This window comes from Gorilla gorilla, chromosome 5 (assembly GCF_029281585.2).
Source record: "Gorilla gorilla gorilla isolate KB3781 chromosome 5, NHGRI_mGorGor1-v2.1_pri, whole genome shotgun sequence".
Taxonomy (NCBI): Eukaryota; Metazoa; Chordata; class Mammalia; order Primates; family Hominidae; genus Gorilla; species Gorilla gorilla.
The window spans coordinates 119,686,918-119,714,123 of record NC_073229.2 but is presented as its reverse complement, the minus strand read 5'-3'; the positions used below and the strand labels follow the sequence as shown (position 1 = coordinate 119,714,123).

Genomic DNA, 27,206 nt, shown 5'->3' with positions numbered 1-27,206 from the left:
TATAACTGCCTGTACTTCAAGTTGCTTCTTTGGAAAAAGGAACAACAAAAACACTAATCCAGCACTGTTGCATCCCCAGACTTAGCAAAGGCTAAGAGCCTAAGATGACAGTGCCAAACACTTTAACAGGTGAACTGAAAAACCATCTCTAGCGGCCTCGCCATCGGGCGGTCTCCTCCCAATGCCCAGAGGCGCTGAGACAGGCGACAGCTACCTTTCCGTTGCACCCAGAGCCCAGCAGGCCTCGATCCTTCTACTCTCCCGGTCGGCTCAAGGCCCAGAGGCAGTCTGGGGGCACAAGGAGAAGGTGCTGAAAAAGGCTTCCATCCGACCCGAAATTTCCAACTTGTCGGGGAGACAAGGAAAATCCGAGGCGACAGGAGGTACCGTTTCAAAGAGGAGGCGGCGACGAGGCCAGTGAGGTGGGGATAAAGCAGTGTAAAAGGCAGTAAAACTAACGCAGACTAAAACAGGCCTAAGAGTGACAGCGTAGGTTAATCGAGGGGGTTACAAGCTCGCCGCTGGGCGCCACCAGCGCCTGCCAGAGGGGCGCCGGGTCAAAGGGCGCCCGGAGGAAAGCGGCCACCAGATTGGCTGGCGGGCGAGCGCGCAGGCGCCCGCGGTGGACCTCGTGCCTGCCGCCGCTGCTGGCGCCGCCGCCTCCAAGAGGTCTGACTCGTGCAGCTACTCACCAGGGTCGGGTAATTCACTTCTTGCAAGGACTCGGCCAGAGGAGAGGTTAAGACCGCGAACATAGAGCCGACTGCCGCCGCGCCCCGAGCCCAGACAACCCCTCCTCCCCGAAGGCGCGCGCACAGCGTTCCGGGAGCTTTCAGGGGCGGGACGGGCGGGGGCGGGGTCACGGAGCGGGCGGGGCTCGGGGTCTTCCGGAGCCTCCGGTCGCGGGTCTAAGAGGACTAGGGCGGGAGCGGCGCGGAAGAAAGAGAGGACTGCGTTTTGGGGCGTTCTGTCAGAGGGGAAAGACGTGTGGATTGGAGTCAGACTGCACTCCCGCCCTATTTCTGCAAGTAGAATTCACTGCCTTTAGAAACGGTCTTCTGAGGCTCTGTTGGGAGGCTCTAACTGTATTACAGAGGACACATTTTTGTTTGTTTTTATGTGAAACATTCAGAAGTTGCTTGCATCAAGTGCTTTACAAGTACACTGGTTTTCAAACTTTTTAAGTTGAGGAACTGTTTTGATTTTTGTAAAAATAGAACTTTACTTGGAAGCCCAAGGTAGGCAGATGCAGATGGCGTTTTGAATTTGCGAATGTATTCTATAAAATCACATCTGTACTGAAGTACTAGAAATAATTGAGGATAAGTCAGATGTGAAGAGCAAGAACTTTTGAAATAGGATTACAACTGAAGGTTTCCATCTTACATTAGCTTCAGAAAACAAGAAAATGCTATCTTTTGTTTGGTTACATAGTAACAGGAAGTCCTTATTCAAGCTAGAACTTGCTGATGTGAACAGTTTCATAAGGGCTCTCCTTAAAAAGATTTTGTACACCAATTTTAATTGGGAAATATACATATGAGTATATCTCATGTGCATATCTTAAAGAAGAATGAAAAATGCCCAGGTACCCACTACAGTAGCTTAAGAAAAAAAAAATGCCAGTATTTTTGGAGTCTTCTAGAAAGGACTCTCTAAAAACATCTCCTTTCTTCCGTTCACCATTATGCTGAATTTTATATTACTCATTCCGTTGTATTTCTGAAAATAGTTACATATGTACGATTCCCTAAAAATACTATTTTCCTAGTTTTATATTTTATATGTGAATCATTCTTCATTTTTCCCCCTTTTTTCACTAATTTAGGTTTTGAGAGGTTTTGAGATTCGTCTGTATACAAGTACATTTCCCATAAACTAGACTGGCACATCGTTACCCTTATGCTATTGTTAGACTTTTTAAGTTTTTACTGACAAGAGCATCTGATTGCTCTTTTAATTTGCATTTTCCCTTTTGCTAAAGCCTGTTCTTAATTTTATCTCATTTTTTATTAAATTGCTTGCTTTTGAAAATTATTTTGTAGATAATATTTATTTTTTCTAGTTTAATTCTCTCGTAAGTTACATGTGTTGCAAATGTCTTCTCTTAGTTTATGGACTGTCTTTCCAGTTTTTATGATGTTTCTTGATTGCCAAAAGCTTTATGCTTCAGTATACAGCTTTTTTAATTTAATAATATTTTACATTTTAATTTTGTGCTTTTTGCTTTCTTGCTTACAAGATTCTTCCCAACATAACATCAGAAACTATTCTTTCTTCTACAAGTTTAAAAGTTTAATTGTAGCAACTTTAAACACAGAAAGAACAAATAATAATATAATGAACACCCATGCACTCAACTCTATGTATTAAAACATTTTGCAAACCCGTCCTCCTAATGATTCTTGTCTAAAATTGCCTTAACTATACTTGGCTCTTTACTCTTTCATTGAAATTTTAGGATGAGCCAGCCAAGATCCATTTAAAAAATTGGATTTCAATTGGGCATTTTATTCAACTTGAGAATTGCATTTAGAGATTTAGTGAAATGTCTTCTTATCTATGAACATGGTATATTTATTTTATTCAGGTACTTTATGTGCTGCTATGCTTTGTAATTTATTGAATATCTTTCATTATATTGCCTCCTAGTTTTATTACTAAAATTAGAGATCTCTCTCTTTAAACCCTATTTTCTAATTGTTTAGTAACATTGTATTAAAAGAGCATCAATTTCAATATATTGGTACTATCTCCAGAAGCTTTGCTGAATTTTTTTGATTGCTTGCTTTATTTCCCTGTTACATCTTTGGATGACCTAAATAGGTAATCATATCATTTGTAAATAAGAATAATGGTTTCCTTCTTTCTCTCTTTTCAAACCACTTATTATTCAGTTTTTTCTTTTATTTATTAACAGAGCATCCAGTGCAATGTTTAATGGAAGTAATAATGGCATTCTTGTCCCGTTCCTCACTTTACTGCAGTACTGCTAACATTTTATAATGATAACAATGTTTGCTGTGGGTTTTAGGTAAATACTTTATCAAGATTATTAAGTGTTCTGTTTCCAGTTCATAATGTATTGTTGTTTGCTTTTTTTAACCATGAGTGACAGTTTAATTGATTAAATGCTTTTTCTGCATCTATTGAGATAATCATTGTTTCCTATTCTAATATATTTATGGGAATAATTAATACATTTTCTGATGTCAAATGAGAGGGAGAGGATTTTATTTTATAAGTATGTTAATGCATGCTCACTTGCTTAAAAACTGGGTACTTTATGACTGCCAGTGTAAATAAATTAGGCAAGTAGATTCTCATTGTATCACACTCTATTCATTGCACAATGGTGTTTATAAACTGGATTAGAATTGCTGCTAGTGCCCCATCTTGTAACTCTGACTGCTCTACCTATCCCCTGCTATTGTCAGGGAATGTTGAGATGGCAATGATAGAAATAATGTTGTTAATATTCTTTTTTTCTTTCACATCACTTTTTTTCACAGTGTTTTTATGTAGACTTTTTTTTTTTTACTTGACATCACTGGAAAGTCAGCAATGTTTTGTTGTAATTATCACATATAGAATGTTTTTACATTCTGAATCTTGATTTTATTTTCAAATATGGGATGGCCATAATAACTGCCACATCCAGTTTTTTAATCTCTCATATATACATATGGATTTAATTAGTTCATTAATTTCCTGAATGTAAACAATGTAGAATTTAGTAAATTAATAAGCACTGATGGGAAAGGTCTCCAAGATAAATGAGCAAGTGATTAGTATGTTAATACTTACAAGAGAAATTTACATTATATTAATATAAATTTTAAATATATATGTGCATGTATGATATATAAAAATATCTGAAAGGATATATGCATTGTTACCTATAGGGATGTAACAGAAGGGGAATGAAGGAGAATTTTCTTTTTTACTCTCTGTAGTGCTGTTTTCTTTTTTAATATGAGCCCATATTTATGTATTTTTTAATTAAAAATACAGCACCAGAAGAATATGCCATTCATCTAATAGATGGTCTCTTGGAAAGAAAAAGAGCTGCATATAAATTCATTTGTGTAGTAAATAGACATTTTAAATGTGTTGCATCAGGGGTAATCAGTCACTGAGAGTCCAAAGACAAAAATGATCCAAAGAAGGAAGAATGGAGAAAAAAAAAATCCCCCATTTTTTTTTCTTTTTTGTCAAATTCTTATATGGAAAGATTCTAACACAATAAACTAATTGTAGCCTTTGGTTTATCCTAATTAGCATTTATTAAAATCATAGTCCCCACCCCACAGGATCCTTCAGGTTAATCTTATCTTGCTACTAGAAAAGCGGCAGCCATTTATCTTATCTTTTGGCATCAGCATTGAAGAGTCTTCTTTGTATTTCCCAGACCTAAGCAGTTACACCTTCAACCATCTTTTTCTTGCCTCTATTTCAATGGGCCCTATTGTTTGTCTCCTGATTATTTCATGTCTATTTTTCCCCTGTCCTAGAAGTTTCATTAGTATTTCCTAGCCATATGCCATTTATACCTTTGCTCATTACTCCTGTCACTGAAGATGAGAAATCAATTTCTGTCCATATCCTCTCCACTTACATTAATCAGAGATATATTTTGTAAGCAATAGAAATTGAATCTGGCAAACCTAAAAACAAATAGACTATGTAAAAAGTTACAGAATTTAGCATGAAGATGAAGGCTAGTACATTAGGTAATGGCAATGGATAGGAAACAAGAGGGGCTAGGAAATTGGGAACACAGCCTCATATAACAGTACAGATTAGGGCACTGCTGCTTTCAGGGCTGCACTGAACTCAAAGCTGCTGACACCACTGTGAGTGACTTCTCAACTCTGTGTTGTCTACCTCGTTGCTTCAAGATTCAAATTTTGGATTGAGATCATTTGATTAGCTTACTCTAGGCTGTATGTCTTTTCCTCCTTAGCCTCCTTGAAGTAGAGCCCAGAACTTTTGGCTTTAATGGGAAATTGGGCACAAAACACAGAATACATTATTCTTCCAAAACCTGAAGGATTTTTAGATGCTAAGTAGTAACAAAATAAAATAAAATAAATCCCCAAACAATAGTCCAATTATCCATCACAGTATGCTTCACTGTCCATGTAAAGTCTACTTTCTCCCTTACTATTTTATACTTACTGTTTTATTCTTTTAATCCCTATACATTTATAGGGAGTAATATGAAACAGCAATAATTTCTTAATTAACTAAATTGTTCTGTTCTTTTTATCATATCTTGTATCTATGAAGGAGTAACTAAGGTATTCCTTGACACAGTTTGGGATGCAAAGAATGTAACTCCAATAAGTGCCATGAGTAAAACACTAAAGTTTCCACCAATTTATAGCAGCAGATAATTCAGAGAGCAAACTCATTGTTTCCCCTAATGCTCTGATCCTTTCACTGTACCTACCAGCATCCTGACAGCAAGGAATCCATTCTAACTCTATCCCACATAAATTCACGAACTATTATCAGACCAAGGAAAAACCTTGCCTTGGTAGCTCATGATTAAAATTCACTGGCCTCGTAGTGGTCACAGGTTTTAGGGTGACTTCTTGATGCATTAGATAAGGCTCTTCTAAGAATTGATGTACATAACCCAGAATTAAATTCAGTGTAGGTAACTTCTAACTAAACAGGCCAAGCCCCTTTGGTGAAAGTTTTTCTCATTCTCTGATCCAAGTACTTGCCCAGGTCATGGACTTCCTGAGTGACAGAGATGGGAGAGCGTTCTGCCTTCCCAAATAAAGAAGGCAGAAAGTTCACCTCTGGTTGAATGGTGCTGTTAAATGCTAATGCATTGATTGACTAGATATGGAACATTTCTCCTTAAGGAAACCCTATCCTGAAGGAAACCCTATTCTGCAAACAGGCATGGTGGCAGCTAAGGCAGATGCGTGTCTTTAGTGGAAACCAGAGCCAGCAGGGAGATGTAGCACTTCCTGAGTTCGGAAATGACTCCACCAGTTGATATAGGGCCTCTCAGTGTGTTGAAGGAAGGAAGTCCTATGTTTTATGATTGAGCATTAGTGTCATACTACAATCAGCCACTCCCCAAATGTTGCATCACTCAAACTCCAGGTTTCACAGAGAATTTCCTAAGGTATTAGGTTTGAGTTTCTTCCTTCGTAGGATGCTATGGATTCTTTAACCAAACCAACCTAATCTTTCCCCTGCCATAGTACCACCTTCTCCTGCCATGCAAAAAGAAGCAGTTTGCAAAAGTCAGTAAAAGAAAAAAAAAATGCCTTGTTATTTCTCAAAAAAATGATCTCACTTGTCTTCTATTTATATAAGAGAGACCACAGTAATTCTTCTCAACAGTATCAGCTACAAGGTGATTTTCTGTGCCTGCTTATTCTAAGAAGTAGCTGGCAATTTCTCTTGTTAAAAGAGAAAAAGAAAAAAACATGCACTTACTCGCTGATAAACATTTTTCTGTTAGAGAACCTAATTAAATAGCAGGCCTGTGTTGTGTACATCTTTTATACACCCTGTAATGCCAGGTTCCATGAAGGCAGTTCCAGAGATAGTCTAATTCAGAGCTGGGGCTCCAACTCCCAACACATATAGGTGCTTGTAGTAGGATGATAATAATTCCCAAAGATACAGAGGTCCTAATCCTCTGAACCAGTGAATAATAATTCAAATGGCAAAAGGGACTTTGCAGGTGTGAGGAAGGATCTTGAGATGAGAGTTGTCTTGATGGACCCTAAATATAGTCACACATGTCTTTATAACAGGGAGGCAAAGGGAGATTTGACAAAGAAGGCGACAATGGGACTACTGAAACAAAATGCTAGGCTGCTGGCTTTGAAGATCAGACTAGGGACCAAAAGTAAAGGAATGCAAGCATTTCATTCAAGCTCTAAAAGCCAGAAAAGGCAAGAAAAACCTTCAGAAGGGAGAGTGACCATGATAATACCTCAATTTCAGCCCAGTGAAACTGACTTCAGACTTCTGACCTCCTGAACTGCAGGAGAATAAATGTATGCTTTTTAAGCTACCAAGTTTCTGGTAATTTGTTCTAGCAGCCACAGGAAACTAATATAGTTTTCAACAAATACGTGTTGAATAAATAAATCAATGAACAGTAGGGATTCAATAAATTTTACATTAATTATAGGATGCCCAGATTGGTTCTTTGAATGTGAGAGAAACATCGTTCTTTAAATGTATCTGCAAAGTAAAAGCTAATTGCATTAATATAAACTGAGTTGTTATTTACCAATTTTTATTCTGGTTGTTTTTGTTTTGGTTTGTTGAGATGGGCAAATATGTTAGCTTCATAATAATTTGGTTTTATTTGATTATGCATTTATTCACAATGTTGAGGGGTGCCTACTTTCAGAATACATATATTCATCACAAATCTCTACCTCCTAGGAGTTTGCCATCTACCAAGAAACACAGAGATATACAGTGTGTGGTTTATATTGATTATCTGCTTACCACTGTTTGGGTTACTTTAATTATTTTTGTATATGTCTATATCTCAAAAGAGTTTGTGCCCCTGCAAGGCAGTCGTTTCTGCATTCATTTAGTTACAGCATCTATCACAATGCTTTCCACATAGCAAGACTTCAGAAATATTTAATTGAATGTATCTAGTGGCCAGAAATTCATGCTTTATTGACTGAATAAGGAATGAAGGAAACACAGTGTAGGAGTATGTGTGTGGGAGTGTGTGTGTGTGTGTGTGTGTGTTTATACATATGTATGATAATTTGGTGGTAACATTTTGTTGTTCTTTCAAAATAAATTCCCTGAGTGTGATGTCTACTCATCTGTTAAAATAAAAAGATGCAACAATAAAAGCAAAGCTTATCAAGTTACCATTTATAATTTTACAGCAAATATTTATATATATAAATATGTATATAATATAAATTATTTTTATATAAATATATGTATTCATATAATCTATATGTATTTATATATAATTTTATATGTATTCTATATATGTGCTATCTGTAGTATTTTATGATTCATAGAAAAAGATAATGTGCTCCCAAAAATATGTGCTAAAAATACATAATGCAAATTTCATACATACATTTGCACTGCTTTTGTGGGTATGGAATTTGTTATGAGATACAGTGTATCTTTATTCCACAACATTGACTTTTTTTTACAATTTATATAACTTGATCATGAAAAGTATAGGAATAAAGATCAAAAGAATGTGAAAATACTGAGTATAAAATATTTTTCACGTGAATGTCAATGATATTATTTCATTAAAACACAAGATAAGGAAATTTTATTCTGGGTTTATTTACCAAGGAGCAAAATATTTTGGCTTCTCTTAATTTTTTCCCCTTCAATTGTGATTTCCTTCTGCCTATGTTCAAGCTCCCCGGATAACTCATCTTCCTTGTTGTTCCTGTGGCATTTTTGCATCTAGACCTGAGATTTATTTTCCCTCAAGCTCCTACTGTGGGCGGCTCAGTGGTATTCCCTATATTCTAATATGTAGCTCCAAAACACTGCCCGGCAGTACCTGGCTTAGGCTACTTATTAACTTCCTGTCTAATTTCCACAGTCTTACGTCTGCTGGAACATTGTTGGATTTTGGCAACTCATAGAATTTTAGACTATTAAGAGACATTAAGTTTGAGCTGGACACTGTTTATTTTACTTAGTAGAACAATCTCTTCTACAACATTCCAAACAGGTGGTAGCCATACATTGAACAGCCAAGAATAGGTGACTGATTCTCACAAAGTCAGGACAAATTGCTGCAAAGTTTTTATGAAAATAATTCTAAATGAATTTCCCTATTTCTTCCATACAGGTTTCCTAGCTCTCTTTATTGAGCTTTACAAAATACCATAATACCTCTTCTACAACAAAAATAAATAAATGAATATGTTTCTAACTTTCTTTCAAAACATTTTGACCCCTTTAAAAATTCTCTGCAACTTTGCAAAACATCTTGATAATATCTTTAAGTGTGACAGCCAGAATAGAATAAAGAAACGAGTTGCTGGTACAGAATACAATCTATTTTAGAAAATATTGTCAGTGCAACCTGGTATGCCCAGTCAGGAGGAAAGAAAAGGCACTGATTCTTCATATCAACCCTACTGTAAATTTTACGGGGAAAATTTCTGGTGAACACAATTCTGGGTGAACTCACTAATGTGGCTACACAACCTCTCTCCCACACAAAGAAATGCTAAATCAGGTGTAATTTTGAAATATTTGGTTTTAATATGTAGCCTGAGAGGGAGAGAGAGAAAAAATGAGAGAGAAAAAAATTCAGAGTGTCAAGAACAAGTAGAAAATTTGAAGCCAGTGACTTGGTGGAGAAGATTAGACGTGGATGAAAGACTTTCCTAACTTCTGAAGCTGTAACATTCAGCCAAGGAAATGAGACAACTTATTCTTGCATGATAAGAATTTTTTAAAAACTGGACAGAATTACGAAGAGAACTTGCAAAGTTAATAATCATATTGAGATTGGTAACATGCTTCTACCAGAAATAATAGGTAAAGTATAAAACTATTAGAATATAGATTATTTCAACGAAGCACTTAAGGGAATTTATTTATTGTACCTACATATCATCTTGTACCTGAAAAAATAATTCACTTTATTTTAAGAAAACATGAGTATGTACAAAACTTTAGCACATTCTGGGCCACTAAAGATTGTTTCAGGAAATACCAAATAACAACATATAAACTATTCTTTGACAAATATTTAATGAAATTAAAAAACAATAAAAACAGTAGCCATTCATCAGGTATAGGAATGAAATGACACAGACCAATGATTCATGGATTAAAAAAGAAGTAAAAGTAGAGATTATATTTAGAATAAAATTATTTTAAAAGGGCTTCATGTTAAAATATGAGCATTAATGTAAACCCAAAAAGTCAAAAAAGGGAGAAATAGTGATAACAGGAGAAAGTAATAGAAAATAAAGATACCAGAGTCTTTAAAAAAAAACTATTAAAAATAAATAGGTCTCCAACAGAAATGAGGGGGAGGGCAAAAAGAGAAAAGGAACAAGTAATATCAGGAATGGAAAAGGAGTAATAAAAGTACTGTAAGCTTTTAAAAAGTCATCAGAATGCTAAGAATAAATGCCAGAACATTTGAAAACTTAGATGTTAATTTTTTAAAAATGTATAAATGATGAAAGCACACTCAAGAATAGGAAAACTGGCCATGCACAGTGGCTCACACCTCCCAGCACTTTGGGAGGCCTAGGCAGGTGAATCATGAGGTCAGGAGTTAGAGACCAGCCTGGCCAAGATGGTGAAACCCCATCTCTACTAAAAATAGAAAAAATTAGCTGGGCATGGTGGCGGGCACCTGTTAATCCCAGCTACTTGGGATGCTGAGGCAGGAGAATCACTTGAACCGGGGAGGCGGAGGTTGCAGTGAGCCGAGATGGCACCACTGCATTCCAGCCTGGGTGATAGTGCAAGACTCCGTCTCAAAAAAAAAAAAAGGGAACCTGAACAGACCAATAAAAATATATAAATTAAAGAATGGGTCAATCAAACGTACTCACACTAACCAAAATAGTCATAATAATAGCATCAACTGCAGAGGCAATAGTGTGAATGATAATATCAAGAACCCATTAGGCATACAAAGTTTTACAAGAGGTAACTAAAAAATATTCAGGGAAACAAACAAAATAACTTTGTATCTCAGGCAAATAGGGCTAAATTTTACCTGAGTGGTGGGTATATGCATTTTATAGTTTTAGCAAATTAAAAATATTTTGTAATTTAAAAACTAAAGGAAGATCTAGGAGGAATTTGGGAACACTTGATAAGCAAGAATAATTTTAAGTATATTCTCCATGAAAGACTTTTCTAAGACTTGATTGGAGACTTAGCTTATCTCAGTGCATATTAGCTATTAGGTGTTCATAAATTATCCCAAGACACCTTTCCGTTTTCATTTAGGTCGCTTAGAAACTAGTACTCTCAGAACATGGAGTGGAAGAGGTGATCATGGTAGCAACAGACTGAGGAGTGAATTTGCACTTGAGGTAAGTGTAGATAACTTTATCTACCGTGGTACAGGAAGTGTCCAGTTGAACGTGTAGAGTTAGCTCCCTAGTCAGTTGAGTTTAAGCACAAATCTTTGAGACCTAGGAGTATGGACCTTTTTATTAAAAATTGTCCTTAAATATTTTCTGAATTAATAACTTATATTGCCAATTCATCTTAGTAAGAAAATCTACTAGGGCAAGAGGACAGTCTTATAAAATCCTGTGTAGATCTCTAATGTCTCATTAGAATACATGGGAGAGTCATAAAAAAAAGAAATAAAGGTACTCAATATCTATAAAAGTAGTTTTGAGTCCTGAAAGGACAAAGGCCATGGCATTAAGATGACTGATAATATCCAGTTGTAGCCAGGATGTGGAATATGTATACTCTCACATTTTATTGGTGGGAATATTAATTGGTAGAACCTTCTTGAAGGGAAATTTGGCTGCACTACTCTTTGAGTGAGCTATTCTATATTTAGCTATTTTTCCTACAAAATTATACCCATAATGAGAAAAAACTGCACACAGTGAGCTCTCTTTGTAAATGACATGAAAAGATGTCCATATATAGTTTTTAAGAAGAATGAATTTGCAAAATTATGTAGGTAGCTATGTAAAGATATATCTGTATCAATTTTATGTGGTTGGCATAATAAATTACCACAAGTTAAGTGGCTTAAGCAATGCAAATTTATTATCTCACAGTTCTGTAGGTCAGAAGTCAGACATGGGTCTCTCTATGCTAAAATCAAGGTGTCATCAGGGTTGCCTTGCTTACTGGAGGTTCTTGGGGAGATTGTCTCCTTGCTTGTTCAATTTTTTTTTTGGCAGATGTCAGTTGTATAACTGAGGTATATGTTTTCTTGCTGGCTATATATTGAAGGCAGTTTCCAGTTCCTAGGGGCCTCCATGTTATCTGGCTCATGGCTCTCTGCCTCCATTGTCAAAGCCAGCAATGTCAGATCCAATTCTTCTCATATCACATTTATCCGACCCACTCATCTGCTTTCCTCTTTCACATTTAAGGATATCAGATTATATTGTGTCCAACTGAATAATCCAGGATAACCAACCCATCTCAAAATCTTTAACCTCAATCACATGTGCAAAGCTCCCTTGTCATGTAAAGTAACATAGTCACGGGTTTTGGGCAATAGGGTGTGTACATATTTGGGGGCCCATTATTCCACCTACCCCAGTATCTGTAAGTACATTTAATATAAATTATATTATGTAAATATATAGGCATATACAAATATGTATACATACAGGAATGAGGAAAGAGAGAGAGAGAACATCAACAACAAAAAACAAATGTGTATGTGTCTAAATTTTTAGAAATAAACATACCAAACACTTTAACAGTGTTTTTTATGGAAAGTGGGTTTCAGTTTTTGTATATACTTTTAAGAATGGTTTGTATTTGTATGACAAGCACACATTAATATTGCACTTTAAAAGGTAAAAAAAAATTAATTGATCAATTAGGCTCAAGCACTTGATCAAATTCAGTTGCTATATTTCCTAGTATAAACACCTAGGGAAAGAAACAATCTCTAAGTAAAATATGTGTTCCATGAATTATTCATCAAAATAAATGGCAGACTTCACTGTAGGTGTTATGCTCTAAATTGAAGAAATTAACCTTTAATGTATTGATTGGCTGAATTGCTGCATGTCTAAATAGAGTGGCAATTCTCAGTACATAATAATCATAACAGTACTACTACTAACTCCTGCAATCATAGTAAAAATATAAAAATAGTTTCTTTTATATTTTATCACTCTCAAAACATTTTCAATTACATTACTCTTATAAATTCTGAAAACAATCTTTAATATTAAGTAGGCAGCATAGAAAATTATCACATTTTGGAAGGAAAAATATTTAGAGGACCTAGATAAGACTAGCTCAAGGTCCAATAGGCCAAAATTGTGCAGAACCAAAATATGTACTTAGATTATCTGTTTTAGGAAATATGTACAATATAAAAATAAATAAGACTTCTTCCCTCATGAAGTTAACAGTCTATGAAGGGGGATAAGACATACATGTAGATGGCTTCACTCAAATCAAAAAGTCATGAGTGTTATTTAAAAGGGTTCCAATGAAGTGTTGTAAGAGTTCAGAGAAAAGTTATTTGGAGGGGGCGGTTACTCACACAAGTACTATTTATAGTGGGTATTAAATAATAACTAATTATGGAATATTTTCTATAAAGAAGAATGGAGTAGTAGTGTGAGAGTATCAAAGCAGGATTGAACAAGAGTGGCTCTTTTGGAGGTAATGGCAAGGAGAAGCCAGAGAGAACCAAGAGTTATTGTGCAATTAGAATGAGCAGCAGAAGACAAATGAGAGAAAAGAATCAAAGGTGACTCTATATTGTTCATTCTAGATACATAGGCTAATGGAGTTGCTGGCAAGGCATGGGAAACATTTTCTCACCTTCTCTGACTTCTCAAACCTACTGTACAATTGTTACTGCCCCCAGCACTCCTCAGGAATTGCTTTTCACAAAGTCTCCAGTGATTTCCTTGCACTAAATATATTTTCAGTCTATACCATACTTGATATCTTGGCTATATTCAGCTCTATACTCAGCTCCATCCATCTTGAACATTTTCTCCCTCTAGTTTCCTTGACCTCACATTCTCCAATTTGACATTAGGCATCCATGTAAAGTGCTTACTGCACTCAATCCTCTGTGCACACCCACATGTTCTAAACATATTACATTGAGTCCTAATATTATTTCTCTTACTTTTCTTAAACTCCACAATTCCCCTGTAGACTTCTCTTTCTTGGTCTAGATCTTAAATAGACTCTTTTCTGTCTAGGCGCTCTCTCATATGATAAATACTCACTGTTGGAAGTCTCTTTTCATTTTCATGCCTTCAATAACCACTTTGTGCTCCTCTGGTCCATATCTCAGTGGAAGGTATCCTTATACATCTTATAGATCAAGCCATAATTATAGATCTTATAGATCAAGCCATAATTTTTGGCCTCTTTTTTCCCCTCAGAGAAAATACAAATCTTTCAAAATATATTTTACTTTAACTTTTCTCTATTTCTTTCTCTATTTCTTTCCCTATTAACTTTAACTTTTCTCTATTTCTAATATCACCACTCCAATTAAATGTTTTATTATCTTTCATTTAAGATCTCTCATTCTGATTGATCTTTCACCTGCCTTTAGCCTTTCAATACGACCTCCACACTGCAGTCAGAATGATCTTTCTAAAAATCAAATTGATCATGTGATTCCTGTCCTTATAACCTTCCAGTACTTTCTCTGTCTCTCAGGATAAAGTCCAAATTCTATAACACAACATATAGCACCCTTATGGATTTGGCTGGTGAGCCCTTTCACTCTCAAAACTCACTACTCCATACTCCCTTCACTTTAGCTGTCATGAACAATTTTCTGTTTCTAGACTTATTTGTGTGCCATGTTTGTTCTTACACCCACACTACTGTTCCCTCCTTCTCCCCTTTACATGGCTAATTACCATTCAAGCTTTAGTGCTCAACTTAGACATTACTCCTTTTAAGAAATTTTTCTGACACCCAAGTTAAGACTAGGTTCCCCATTTTGTTCTTTCATCCTGTCCCAAACTCATTATATCTTGGCCTTATCATTGTTGCATGGTATTTGTCTGCTTACTTATATGCATGTGTATCTCTTAATTGTTTGCAAACTTCTGCGGGAGAATCACCTTATCTACCTCTTTCACTGATTACCCCCAGTAAAAGGACCTGATACAAAGGAGGTATTTGATAAATACAACAATGAATAAGTGAACAAATGAACATCTGAATGAACAGGTAGAGACATTTGGGAAGGTAGAAGATGATGATCTCAGTATTGGGCATATTGCTTTGACTAAAGGAATTACCAGAATATTCAAGCAAGAGCAGGAAATCATCTGCATGGGTAAACCAGAGCTTATGGGAAGTACAAAAGTAGAGAGTGAGATCTGAGAGCCATCCACAAAGTAGAGAGAGTTGAAGCCATAAGACTAGATGAAATTGGATATAGAAAATATAGATGAAAAGAGAAGACAGGTAACGATGAAACATTTGGAAATACCTATATCAATTTTTAGCTGAAAGCACAGTACACCTGAAATCAAGTGAGTAAAAACTCCATTAACGATTCTAGGCCAAAAAAAAGGACTCCAGGCAGTTAAAAATTAATAAGAATTAATGTTTGAGAAGAAGAAGCTGTTGACAATGACTTCCAGACAAATAAATGTATTAAACACTGGTATACCTAAACACTTTGACTACCTAATGCTCTTAATTACCTGGTAATTAAAGGCTAAAATGTCTAAAGGAACATGAAAATAGTGAGCCTACATGGTGTAGGAGCCATGGCTAATCAGTCTACTTTGAACTTGAAGTAATTTACTTTAAAACAAATCAAGGAAGATGCATTGCTTCTTCTGAAGAGTAGTGTGACATTTCAGAAAGTAAATACAGGAAATTCTGGCACTTCATAATTTTCAGTAGGGAGGAATGAAGGCAATGGCAAACACAGCCTAGAGCAAGCCAGACCCTTACTTTCTCTGATAAGCAGCTTTTGGAATTATCTGCACTGGGAGATGTACAAGAAAGTAAGCTACTCAAAAAGGAAATCAGCATGTGGTAACTTTTCTCTGATCTACCGATTCTTCCTAAAGCTTGGGCACTAACCTTGAAAAGGCAATTGGATACCATGATATTCCTAGACTGAAGGCTGGGCCAAATGGAAAAGGAGATACAGAGAACTGGTCCCTAGTACAGCAACCTTATAAATGACAGAGAGGAAATCATACACAGATTAAATTGTTCCACTAAATCTGCTCATGCCATACCCTCCTTTTAATTCTTTTTAGAATGCTGGATTATTAAAACTTACACTAATTGCCTTTCCAGTTTAAAACGTTAGAGAGATGTTCCAAAAATATACTTGGCATATTGTATGTATATACATACATACGCATATGTGTGTGTGTGTGTGTGTGCGTGCAATGTGTAATGTGTAATACACCTGAAATATATTTCAGGAGTGCAATGAAGACATCGAAAAGGTTTTCTCCCATGTGCTGTTTGGACAAATACCAGGCCATAAATGACCCCTCTTCATTCAAGAAGGAGAAACAAAGATAAAAATACAAAAAGGAATTGATTTTTCTAATAACAGTAGTAGAACAAAACTGTCTAAAGATTGTTCTCAAAAAAATCTTCCTTGAGAAACAAAATTTTTTTAAATGTGCCTGTATTATACTGTCAAAAAAATTCACAAGGACTCTTACAGCAAAAATATAAGATGAAGTGATGAACAAAATACTGAGTTCAAATTCTACAAAACACTCTTTAATATTCCTTAATTTTATGGGATTTGGGCTGAAGATGCATATTATATGTGAGACTTCATTCCCCACCACCTGTCAAAGCAAGCGACTATGGACGTCAGACTGTATGAGTGGCTAGACAGGAAACTACCCATAGGAATATACTTTGTTATGCTTCTCTGGTCTGGTGGTGGGCTAACAGTAGGGGTTTTTATAAGATAAAGGGGCATGTAAAACTTGGATATAAGAGTGCACCAAAATTGCTTAGACCAAAATCCGTAAATAAAGACCTACACGTAGAAAGGTAGAAGTAAAGATAAGGAGAAAAGAAAGAGAGATCAGACTATTACTGTGTCTGTGTAGAAAGAAGTAGACATAAGAGACTCCATTTTGTTCTGTACTAAGAAAAATTCTTCTGCCTTGAGATGCTGTTAATCTGTAACCCTAGCCCCAAGCCTGTGCTTGCAGAGACATGTGCTGTGTTCACTCAAGGTTTAATGGATTTAGGGCTATGCAGAATGTGCTTTGTTAAAAAAGTGCTTGAAGGCAGTATGCTTGTTAAAAGTCATCACCATTCTGTAATCTCAAGTATCCAGGGACACAATACACTGTGGAAGGCCACAGGGACCTCTGTCTAGGAAAACCAGGTATTGTCCAAGGTTTCTCCCCATGTGGTAGCCTGAGATATGGCCTCCTGGGAAGGGAAAGACCTGACTGTCCCCCAGCCCGACACCTGTAAAGTGTCTGTGCTGAGGAGGATTAGTAAAAGACAAAGGCCTCTTTGCAGTTGTGATAAGAGGAAGGCATCTGTCTCCTGCTCGTCCCTGGGCAATGGAATGTCTCGGTGTAAAACCCGATTATGTGTTCTCTTTACTGAGATAGGAGAAAACCGCCTTAGGGCTGGAGGTAAGACTGCTAGCAGCAATACTGCTCTTTAATGCACCGAGATGTTTGTATAGGTGCACATCAAGGCACATCACCTTTTCTTAACCTTGTTTATGACACAGAGACCTTTGTTTACATGTTTTCCTGCTGACCCTCTCCCCACTATTACCCTATTGTCTTGCCACATCCCCCTCTCCGAGATTGTAGAGATAATGATCAATAACTACTGAGGGAACTCAGAGACCAGTGCTGGTGCTGGTCCTCCGTATGCTGAGCGCCGGTCCCCTGGGCCCACTTTTATTTCTCTATACTTTTTCTGTGTGTCTCTTTCTTTCCTCAGTCTCTCATCCTACCTGACGAGAAACGCCCACAGGTGTGGAGGGGCCACCCCTTCATACAAAGGAAATAGGCACTCATGCAACAAAGAGAATACCAACATCGTGTTATTATTATTATTATTTTTGTCTCTTCAACAATGTGGCAAATTTTCCATAAAATGGAAGAACAATTTATATTACAAGTTCTTGCAACAAGTGGTGAATATAGCATCCGATGAAGTAATTTAAAAAATAACAATCCTGTTGCTTGATAGTCTGAAATAATAGGTCTTACTCTCCTTAGGCAGCTAAACAACTAAGCAGATAATAAAACGTTATACTCCTCCATCCCCTTCAACTTCGTTCTACGTGAATGATAAAATGAAGCACAATAAATAGAAGATTTAGAAGAATTCTACGAAATTCTTGTATCACATAAGTTATTTTCTTTGCAAATTGCAAATGGTATCCTCTCTGGGCTGAAAAATAGTAGAAAAAAATCCTTTCCTTTAGACTATCTAACCTCACTCTCTTTCACCCTCCAGTTTTGTCTTGCTGTTTTTCATTGACGGAACCCAACTGGAAATCAGAATACAAGGGCACTCGATTAATTCAGTTCACAGAGGACTTCTTCCTGTGGCACGGAGCATGGTGGGGAAAGGTACAAAGTAGACCTCGAGAAACAAACAGCATGGTGACCAGTCACAAAATGTATACAGAAAATTAACAGATTTTTTTTCCTTGAAGAGATCAAATCTAAGAAACAGTATAAAAATAAGAATGTGCAGGATCTATATAAAGAAATCTATACTCTACCAAGGTACCTGAAAAAATACACAGATAAATGAAGGCTTATGGCTTGATTTTAGGTATAAAAAGTTAATGTTTAAAGACATCCATTTATCCACCTGGATAAACATGGTCATTATTTTTTAAATCAAAGTCCCAAGAGCTCCATTTCACAACCTGAAACTATTTAAAATCATGTTAGAAAATTAAATAGTAAGAAAATACTAGAAAAAATCAGAAGAATGAGTAGAATCATAGAGCTACAATAATTAAAATAGGATGGTTTGGGGGGAAAGATCAGTAAGTTAGATCAATGAAATTGCATAGAAAAGCAAGAAATTGATTATTATATTTCTATGGGCACGTGAAAACTGTGGCATTTCTAATCACAGGGGAACTTATAGATTATACGATAAAAGACATTAGGCCTATTGGATAACTAGTTTAGAGAAAAGAAAATTCAGTTAAGATCTGACCTCAAGAAAAAAAGTAGATAGATTAAGTGTGTATATGTAAAATCAAAAAAATCATGAATATATAAATAAAATTTGATAAGTGTTTCTATATTTCAGATGTGGGTCTATACGGTAATTTTATAATAAATCAATTAAAAGATATACTAAAATCATTTTAACTGTGTGAAAACCATTTTCACTCACTTAATTTTTTAAAATGGTGAAATCCACTCATAAACAGTAGCCAGAAATCAAAGTCAGAAGGCTAATATGTATTTAAAAAGCTAAAGGGTTAGCTTTATGAGTGTCCAACCTATGGAGTCACACAGGACCATAGTTAATAATGGCCCCATACTTGGTTTGATATTCTGCTGTCACAGTCTTGAAATCCTTAACAATTTTTGAACAAAGAGCCCTGGATTTTCGTTTTGCACTCAGTCCTGCAAATTAGGTAGCGATCCTAGTTAACCTTACCATATACTGAGTGAAATACAAATTAAAACCTGAATTTAAAAATTGTTTTTAGGTTGAAAACAGTAAAATAAAAACACTTATTTTTTTCACTTGACAACATCAAGAATGCAGAAAAAGAAACACTCATATACCTTTAGTTCAACCATTTGCAAATACTCAAGAATCATATATCAAAATTTAAAGTGAATACTTTGTATTGAGCATTTTTTTCTACAGGAATACATCTACAGGAACTAATTGAACCCATACATAAAAATCAGGATATTTATCACAGTATTGCTAATAATAACAAAAATATGTGAACCAATCTAAATGTTCATAAAAATTGGTTATATATTGAAGGATACATTTCTGTAGTTTCATTTATGCTTCAACCTGAAATGTGATATAAATATACGTATAAACACACACATTTGAAATGTAAAGATGTACAGTAGAGTGATATGGAAAGATACTCATGATTCATTGTTACGTGGAAAGCCAACTATGTAACAGCAAAGATAGTGAAATGCTACAGGTAGCTGTACAGAACTTTTTATATATAGGTATAAAAATGTGTGGAAAGAAAAAGATATTTTTATCCAGAATTACAAGAACTTTTATTTTCTTGTTACAATTTTAGATAGCCTTCCTTTTAACAATGGGCTTTTATTTCTATTAAAATAGAAAAATAAATCAGCTTGAACTAATAAGAACTGGGTCATTTATGGCTGTGATCATTTAAATATTTAAATAAATAATTTCCAAAAATAGTTATATTTTTTATAAAACAAAGGAATTAATGTAAATAGTTTGGAAAGAAAAGTTAAATAACTTTAAAAAGTTATGTTGTTTCAAACATGTCAATTATACAGCTAAAAATTGGGGGGTGTAAGTATAAGTATACTAGTTTCCTAATCTTAAAAATCAGCAATTACATCTATACTGCTTCAGCCCTGACACAGATAGGTAGAAGAATAGAGGTTTCATTTTATTTTTGCAAAGCATAAAGGTAGTCAAATTTACAAAGATTTTGAGAAGCATAGAAAATAATTTCAGATGGTACATGATTATGAGATAGAAACGTGAGGTAGTATGTCTTGAACTGGAGTTAAGAATAGTACTTAATGTGAAAAATAATTTATACAGATTCAAATTCAATTAAAAAGGAAACCATATCACACTTAATGAACTGCAGAAAATTTTAGTCTTTCATCTAAAATGAGAACACACAGAATGTAGCTGAATCCAGATGATGTATTACAGTCATTGAGTTAATTCTCTATGCTGATTAAAATAAAGACATAATCTCCCATAAATTGCTTCCTGATAGTCCTTTAAGTTGTTTTACTCGAACAAGATTTAAGATGGAGAAATATAGCAGACATCTAAATGCAGGACCACCTGCAGGTTGAGTCTCAGAAGTCTGATGAGTAGAGATACTTCAGTCAGGTGTCTGATGCAAAACATCACATTTCTATCATCATTTTCAACTGGAAAGGGGCTTCTTGGAGGTAATCTAGGACTATATGGTAGTCAGATTGAAAAGTAACATAATACAAATTTCATCTGTATATTTGAACTATTAAAATTTACTTTAAAAAATTATTGGATATTTAGTCATCTTGCCAAAATCACTTAAAGTATATTAAGTTATTTTATGCACTCTTTGGAAACATTTTTACCTATGTAATCAAAGTGGTAGAATAAGAAACATTATATAAAAATTCAAAAGTTGAATCCACTTTGTCTGTATTCATTATATTGACAGCTGGATAAAATAAAATAATTAAAGAACTTATGCCTTTCAGAACATTAACTAACAGTTTCTAACTGCTTCAGTTATTCAAGATAAGTTCTGGATATCTATACAGCATAGTGACCATAAGTAGCAATACTATTTTATTGTTAAAATTTATTAAGATAGTAGGTCTTATGTTAATTCTTTCTAACACACAAACACACACAGATTAAAAAAAAGGGAGTAGGAAGAAACTTTGGGAGGTGATGGATATTTATAACCTTGAAGATGGTGATGAGTCATGGATGTATACTTACTCCTAAACTTATGAAGTTGTATATGCTAAATACGTACAACGTTTTACATGTCAATCATATGTCAATAAAGTGGTTTAAAACAAAAACAGAAACAAATCTACATTAATTGTAAATGCTTATAAGTTATCAAAAGCAATACTAAATTAACGAGTGGTGATTTGTGAAAAATGTTTTTTTTAATGAAGCTGACCCTATACATAGGTGGATGCTTTAGTGAAAAAAATTTGTTGATGCTTGCGAAAACTTCAGACAATAGGTGGCCAAATGAATAAAAAACAAAACTGCTGCTGATTTTCTTTAGTGGGTTTCTGTAGATCATAAGCATAAGGAGTAGCCATTGTGTTTTTTAAAAAATTCAGATACTCGTACTGAATGGGCAAAAGCTGGAACCATTCCCCTTGAAAACAGGCACAAGACAAGGATGCCCTCTCTCACCTCTCCTATTCAGCATAGTATTGGAAGTTCTGGCCAGTGCAATGAGGCAAGAGAAAGAAATAAAGGGTATTCAAATAGGAAGGAGGATGTCAAACTTTGTTTGCACATGACATGATCCTGTATCTAAAAAACCCTATAATTCAGCCCCAAAGCTTCTTAAGGTGATAAGCAACTTCAGCAAAGTCTCAGGATACAAAATCAATGTCCAAAAATTGCTAGCATTTCTATACACCAACAACAGTCAAGCAGAGAACCAAATCATGAATAAACTCCCATTCACAGCTGCCACAAAAAGAATAAAATACCTAGGAATACAGCTAACAAGGGAAGTGAAGGACCTTTTCAAGGAAAACTACAAACCACTGCTCCAAGAAATCAGACATGACACAAACAAATGCAAAAACATTCCATGCTCGTAGATAGGAAGAATCAATATCGTGAAAATGGCCATATTGCCCAAAGCAATTTATAGATTTAATGCTACTTCCATTAAACTACCATAGACATTCTTCACAGAATTAGAAAAAAACTATTTTAAAATATGGAACCAGAAAGGTGCCAGAATAGCCAAGACAATCCTAAGCAAAAAGAAGAAAGCTGGAGGCACCATGCTGCCTGACTTCAAACTATCTACAAGGCTACATTACCCAAAACAGCATAGTCCTGGTACAAGAATAGACACATAGACCAATGGAACAGAATAGAGAACCCAGAAATAAAACCAAACACCTATAACCATCTGATCTTTGACAAACCTGACAAAAACAAGCAATGGGGAAAGGATTCCCTATTTAATAAATGGTGCTGGGAGAACTGGCTAGCAATATGCAAAAAAATGAAACTCGAACCCTTCCTTATACCATATACAAAAATCAACTCAAGATGAATTAATGACTTAAATGTAAAACCCAAAACTATAAAAACCCTAGAAGAAAACCTAGGCAATACCATTCAGGACATAGGCATGAGCAAAATTTTCATGACAAAGATCCAAAAAGCAATTGCAACAAAAGCAAAAGTTGACAAATGGGATCTAATTAAAGAGATTCTGCACAGCAAAATAAACTAGCACAGCAAAATAAACTATCAACAGAGTGAACAGACAATGTACAGAATGGGAGAAAATTCTTGTAATCTATTCATCTAACAAAGGTCTAACATTCAACATCTACAAGGAACTTAAACAAATTTACAAGAAAACAACAGACAATCCCATTGAAGAGTGAGCAAAGAACATGAACAGACACTGCTCAAAAGAAGACATGCATGCGATCAACAAACTTATGAAAAAAAGTTCAACATAACCTATCATTAGAGAAATGCAAATCAAAACCACAATGAGATGCTATCTTACACCAGTTAGAATGACTATTATTAAAAAGTTGAAAAAACAACAGATGCTGCCAAGGTTGTGGAGAAAAAGAAACACTTCTACACTGTTGGTGGGAGTGTAAACTAGTTCAACCATTATGGAAAACAGTGTGGCGATTCCTCAAAGACCTAGAGGCAGAAATACCATTTGACCCAGCAATCCCATTACTAGGTATATACCCAACGGAATATAAATTATTCTATTATAAATATGCATGCAGACGTATGTTCATTGCAGCAGTATTCACAATAGCACAGAGATGGAATCAACCTAAATGCCCATCAATGATAGACTGGATAAATAAAATCTGGTACATATATACCATGGAATACCATGTAGCCCTAAAAATGAACCAGATCATGTCCTTTACAGGGACATAAATGAAGCTGGAAGCCCTTATCCTCAGCAAACTATCACAGGAACAGAAAACCAAATACCACATGTTCTCACTTATACGTGGGAGCTGAATGATGACAACAAATGAACACATTGTCAGGGGAACACACACTGGGGCCTGTCGGAGGGTGGGGGGTAGGAGGAGGAAGACCATCAGGAAGAATAGCTAATGAATGCTGAGCTTAATTCCTAGGTGATTGGATGATCTGTGCGGCAAGCCACCATGACACATGTTTACCTATGTAACAAACCTGCACATCCTGCACGTGTACCCCAGAACTTAAAATAAAAGTTGGAAAAAAATTCAGATGTTTAGGCCCTGCTTCAGAATTACCAAATAGAAATTTGTGGGGTAAGACCTAGGAATCTGATTTTTTTTGCCCAAACCTTACCAAATCCTTGAAGTAGCCTTGTACATTAACCTCTGGGAAGTGCTCCTTATAGGGTCATAGGCAAGAATCAAGGGGAGAGGAAAAAAGAAAGTCATGGAGGAGTAAACAAGGGTCATCAGTTGGTTCTTTGAGAGCAGCTGACTTCAGATGTCTCATATGCCATGCTACATTAAGTCTCAATTCTTTGAAGACAACATGATGAGAGTTAAATGGAGAGTTAGGTGCACAGAAAAGGGTGAGGGTGGAGGGTGCAGGAACCTGCTTTATCAGCAGTTTTGCAGACAAAACTTAGGATGGAAAGTTAAGAAATTTCATTTATATTCTTACCTCCTACATGAATTTTGAAAAAAAAAATTCATTTCACTGTTAGTTCTAAAGGAATAAAAAATAATAGTTGCACCCTTCTAGCCTCAGATAAATATTCATATGAACAATTAAGAAATATTTCAAAGAACTCTGGCATATCTTCAGAAATGAGACTCTCTTCACAGGCCTACAACTTGTTATTATATTGTTCCCTTTCACTAAACTATTCTACGCCCTCTCCCTTTTCTTGCATGTGAAGTAAATAATTGATAGATTTCCTCACAAACTAACACTATTTTCACAGAATACCTAATATTGTCACTAGACATATAATTAATAAGAAATATTTAATATTATTGGTAAATTGCTAACATTTTATTTCCACTTCATGTTCATCCCAATTTTTCTTTATTGAGCAAATATGCTTGAGTCTCTGTTCATTCAAGATACTGGTAGACCCTAGTCAAGAAGTGATGTGCTAAACAGACATCATCATGAAGTTTACAGGATAATATCAGAAACAAACATGAAACAAATATTCAAACAAATACATTACTCAAAAAGTTAATGCTGCCAACAAAAAGTATAGGGTGCTCTCAGAGAATCTAGTCTGCAGGGTGCTAATAGAGTAATCTAATAAGGAAATCAGTAAGGAACCTCTTAGAGGGTATGCCATTTGAGGAGGATAAAGGATAAATTTGTTAACATTTGCCCACAAGAATTAAAAGCAATCCAGACAGAAGAGAATGTAAATAAAAATCTTGAAAGCAGTCCAGTGTGGATAGAGCATAAGAGAGAAAGTAGCTGGAAAAGAAGCTGAAGATGAAGATGAGTGACAGCATAAGCTTAAAAAATACGTGAGGCCAGGCATGGTGGCTCATGCCTGTGATTCCAGCAGTTGGGAGGCCCAGGCAGGAGGATCTCTTGAGCTTAGGAGTTCAAGATCAGCCTGGGCAACATATCAAGTTCCCGTCTTTACAAAAATTTTTGTAAAAATTAGCCAGGCATGGTGGTGGCTGTGGTCCCAGCTACTTGGGAGGCTGAGGCAGGAGGATTGCTTAAGCCAAAGAGATCGAGGCAGCCGTTAGCTGTGTTTGCATCACTGCACTCCAGCCTGGGCAACAGAGTGAGAACCTGTCTAAACAAATTTTTTTTTTTAAATAATAAGCGAAAGAAGTGGGAAGTCCCTTAAGGGTTTTAAACAGAGGAGTGACTGGATTTTTTGACTGCCCTATGGAGAAGGAATGAGGCAGGAGCAGGAATAAACAGGGAGAACATTGGAAGCATTTTTATCCTAGGTAAAGGATAACAGTGACTTGATGTAGGGTCTTCTAGTGAAGTTCATGAAAATTGGTCAGCTATAAAATACATTTTGCGGCCAGGCATGGTGGCTCACGCCTGTAATCCTAGCACTTTGAGAGGGCTCACCTGAGGTCAGGAGTTCAAGACCAGCCTGGGCAACATGGTGAAACCCCATCTCTACAAAAATACAAAAATTAGCTGGGTGTGGTGGCGGGCGCCTGTAATCCCAGCCACTCAGGAGACTGAGGCAGAAGAATTGCTTGAACCTGGGAGGCAGAGGTTGCCGTGAGCTGAGATTGTGCCACTGCCCTCCAGCCTGGGCGACAGAATGAGACTGTCTCAAAAAAAAAAATTTTTTTTGCATGAGAAACCACCTAAATCAGTGATCAGTTGGTTGTATGGTGGCTGGAACAAGAAGGAAGAAGCTGCCTAGTATAACCCAGAGATAAGAATACTGACCTATCTGGAGTTTTCTTATTTTTAATATGACCATGTATGGCTGAACAACAGGGGTCTGAATAACCCTAGAGGAACCTTGACCTAGAGATGAGCCTAATCATAGTGGTGAAATAGAACTTGCTGCCAGGAGTTAGGAAAAGTGCATTTCAGGACATAGAGTACAGTGTTGAAAAGGAATCACAATAGATGTTAGTTTTGGAAGCTGTGGTGTCAGAGACAAAGCATGCTGATAGGGACGCATTTAGCAATCCTGAATGGGAGGCAGAGAGGCAGCCAAGAAGACAGACAGACAGGTGGCATCGGAAAGTCCCCCTCAGACCAGGCAACAGGCTTTGAATGTCAAGGCAAGACTACAATCCCTCTCTTTGTCGCAAGCGTGGGTAAACCCAGAGGACCTAAATTATTGGGAAACTAACCAAGAGAGGGAACTGAATTCACAGAGGGAAAGGCAGGGGCCCAGTTCTTCAGAGCTTCATGTGAGAATGAAGGCAAGACAAATTTCAAAACAACAGCAAGACCAGTGGCACAGATGACAAAGCTCAGTGTCAGATGGTTGGACTAGATAAAACTATCTAGGTAAATCTTGCCCTAGAACCTACAGGGCTATGGATGGGGGTTAGGAAACCCCAGCTGTTAGAGAACAGGGAGCAGAGGATAGACAGACACCTACAAGTGAAAAATACTGAAAGAAAAAACTTCAATTAATGGGTGATACTGACACTTATTTTGTCTCTTGAGGAATATTAAAAGAGTAAACCTACAGATCATTTGTCTGCATTGTTCTGCCACAGACAGTTTCTTGCCTCAATGCCCAATGTCTGTACTAACCACAACACTAACCTTTTAATCCTCTAATATTGTGGAAGGAGCTGTTTTCTAAAACGTTTAAGACCACCATATCATCCAGTTTGTCCCATCTGTGGCTCTTTCTGTTCATTTAAGAAGTAAAATGATCATGGTATTATTCCTGCCAATGACAGACATGGAAGGCAACCGGTGCTCTCTGCTGAGGCATGTGGCAGCAGCAGTAGAAGGTACTGTGGTTGAAAAAGCTGCAAAGCCCTGTATTCTGATTGCTCCCATTTCCCTCTCAGCGTATCTGAAGAGCCAGAGAATATTTCCAATCATCGAACTATAAATTATCCTTTTCAAAAGACTACCAGATAGCCAAAAAAGAT

At 36.2% G+C, this 27,206-nt stretch overlaps 1 protein-coding gene and 1 long non-coding RNA gene across 3 annotated transcripts in view; one reads left to right on the top strand and one right to left on the bottom strand.

Moving 5' to 3' along the window:
* The window catches only part of MANEA (mannosidase endo-alpha), a 33,085-nt gene extending 32,139 nt beyond the window's left edge, over positions 1–946 (bottom strand). The window contains exon 1 of the mRNA XM_019030246.4: positions 693–946. The gene's annotated coding sequence lies outside the window, so the exon portion shown is untranslated. The remainder of the gene's footprint in view (positions 1–692) is intronic.
* LOC101149039 (uncharacterized) lies at positions 856–21,656 on the top strand. 2 transcript variants are annotated; one of them, XR_010134325.1, is made up of 3 exons: positions 856–1,238; positions 10,978–11,063; positions 18,157–21,639. It is a non-coding gene; the product is annotated as an uncharacterized lncRNA (long non-coding RNA). The 2 variants fall into 2 exon arrangements; XR_010134326.1 differs by having other exon boundaries at positions 1,000–3,034; positions 18,157–21,656.
* The last annotated feature ends 5,550 nt before the right edge of the window (positions 21,657–27,206 follow it).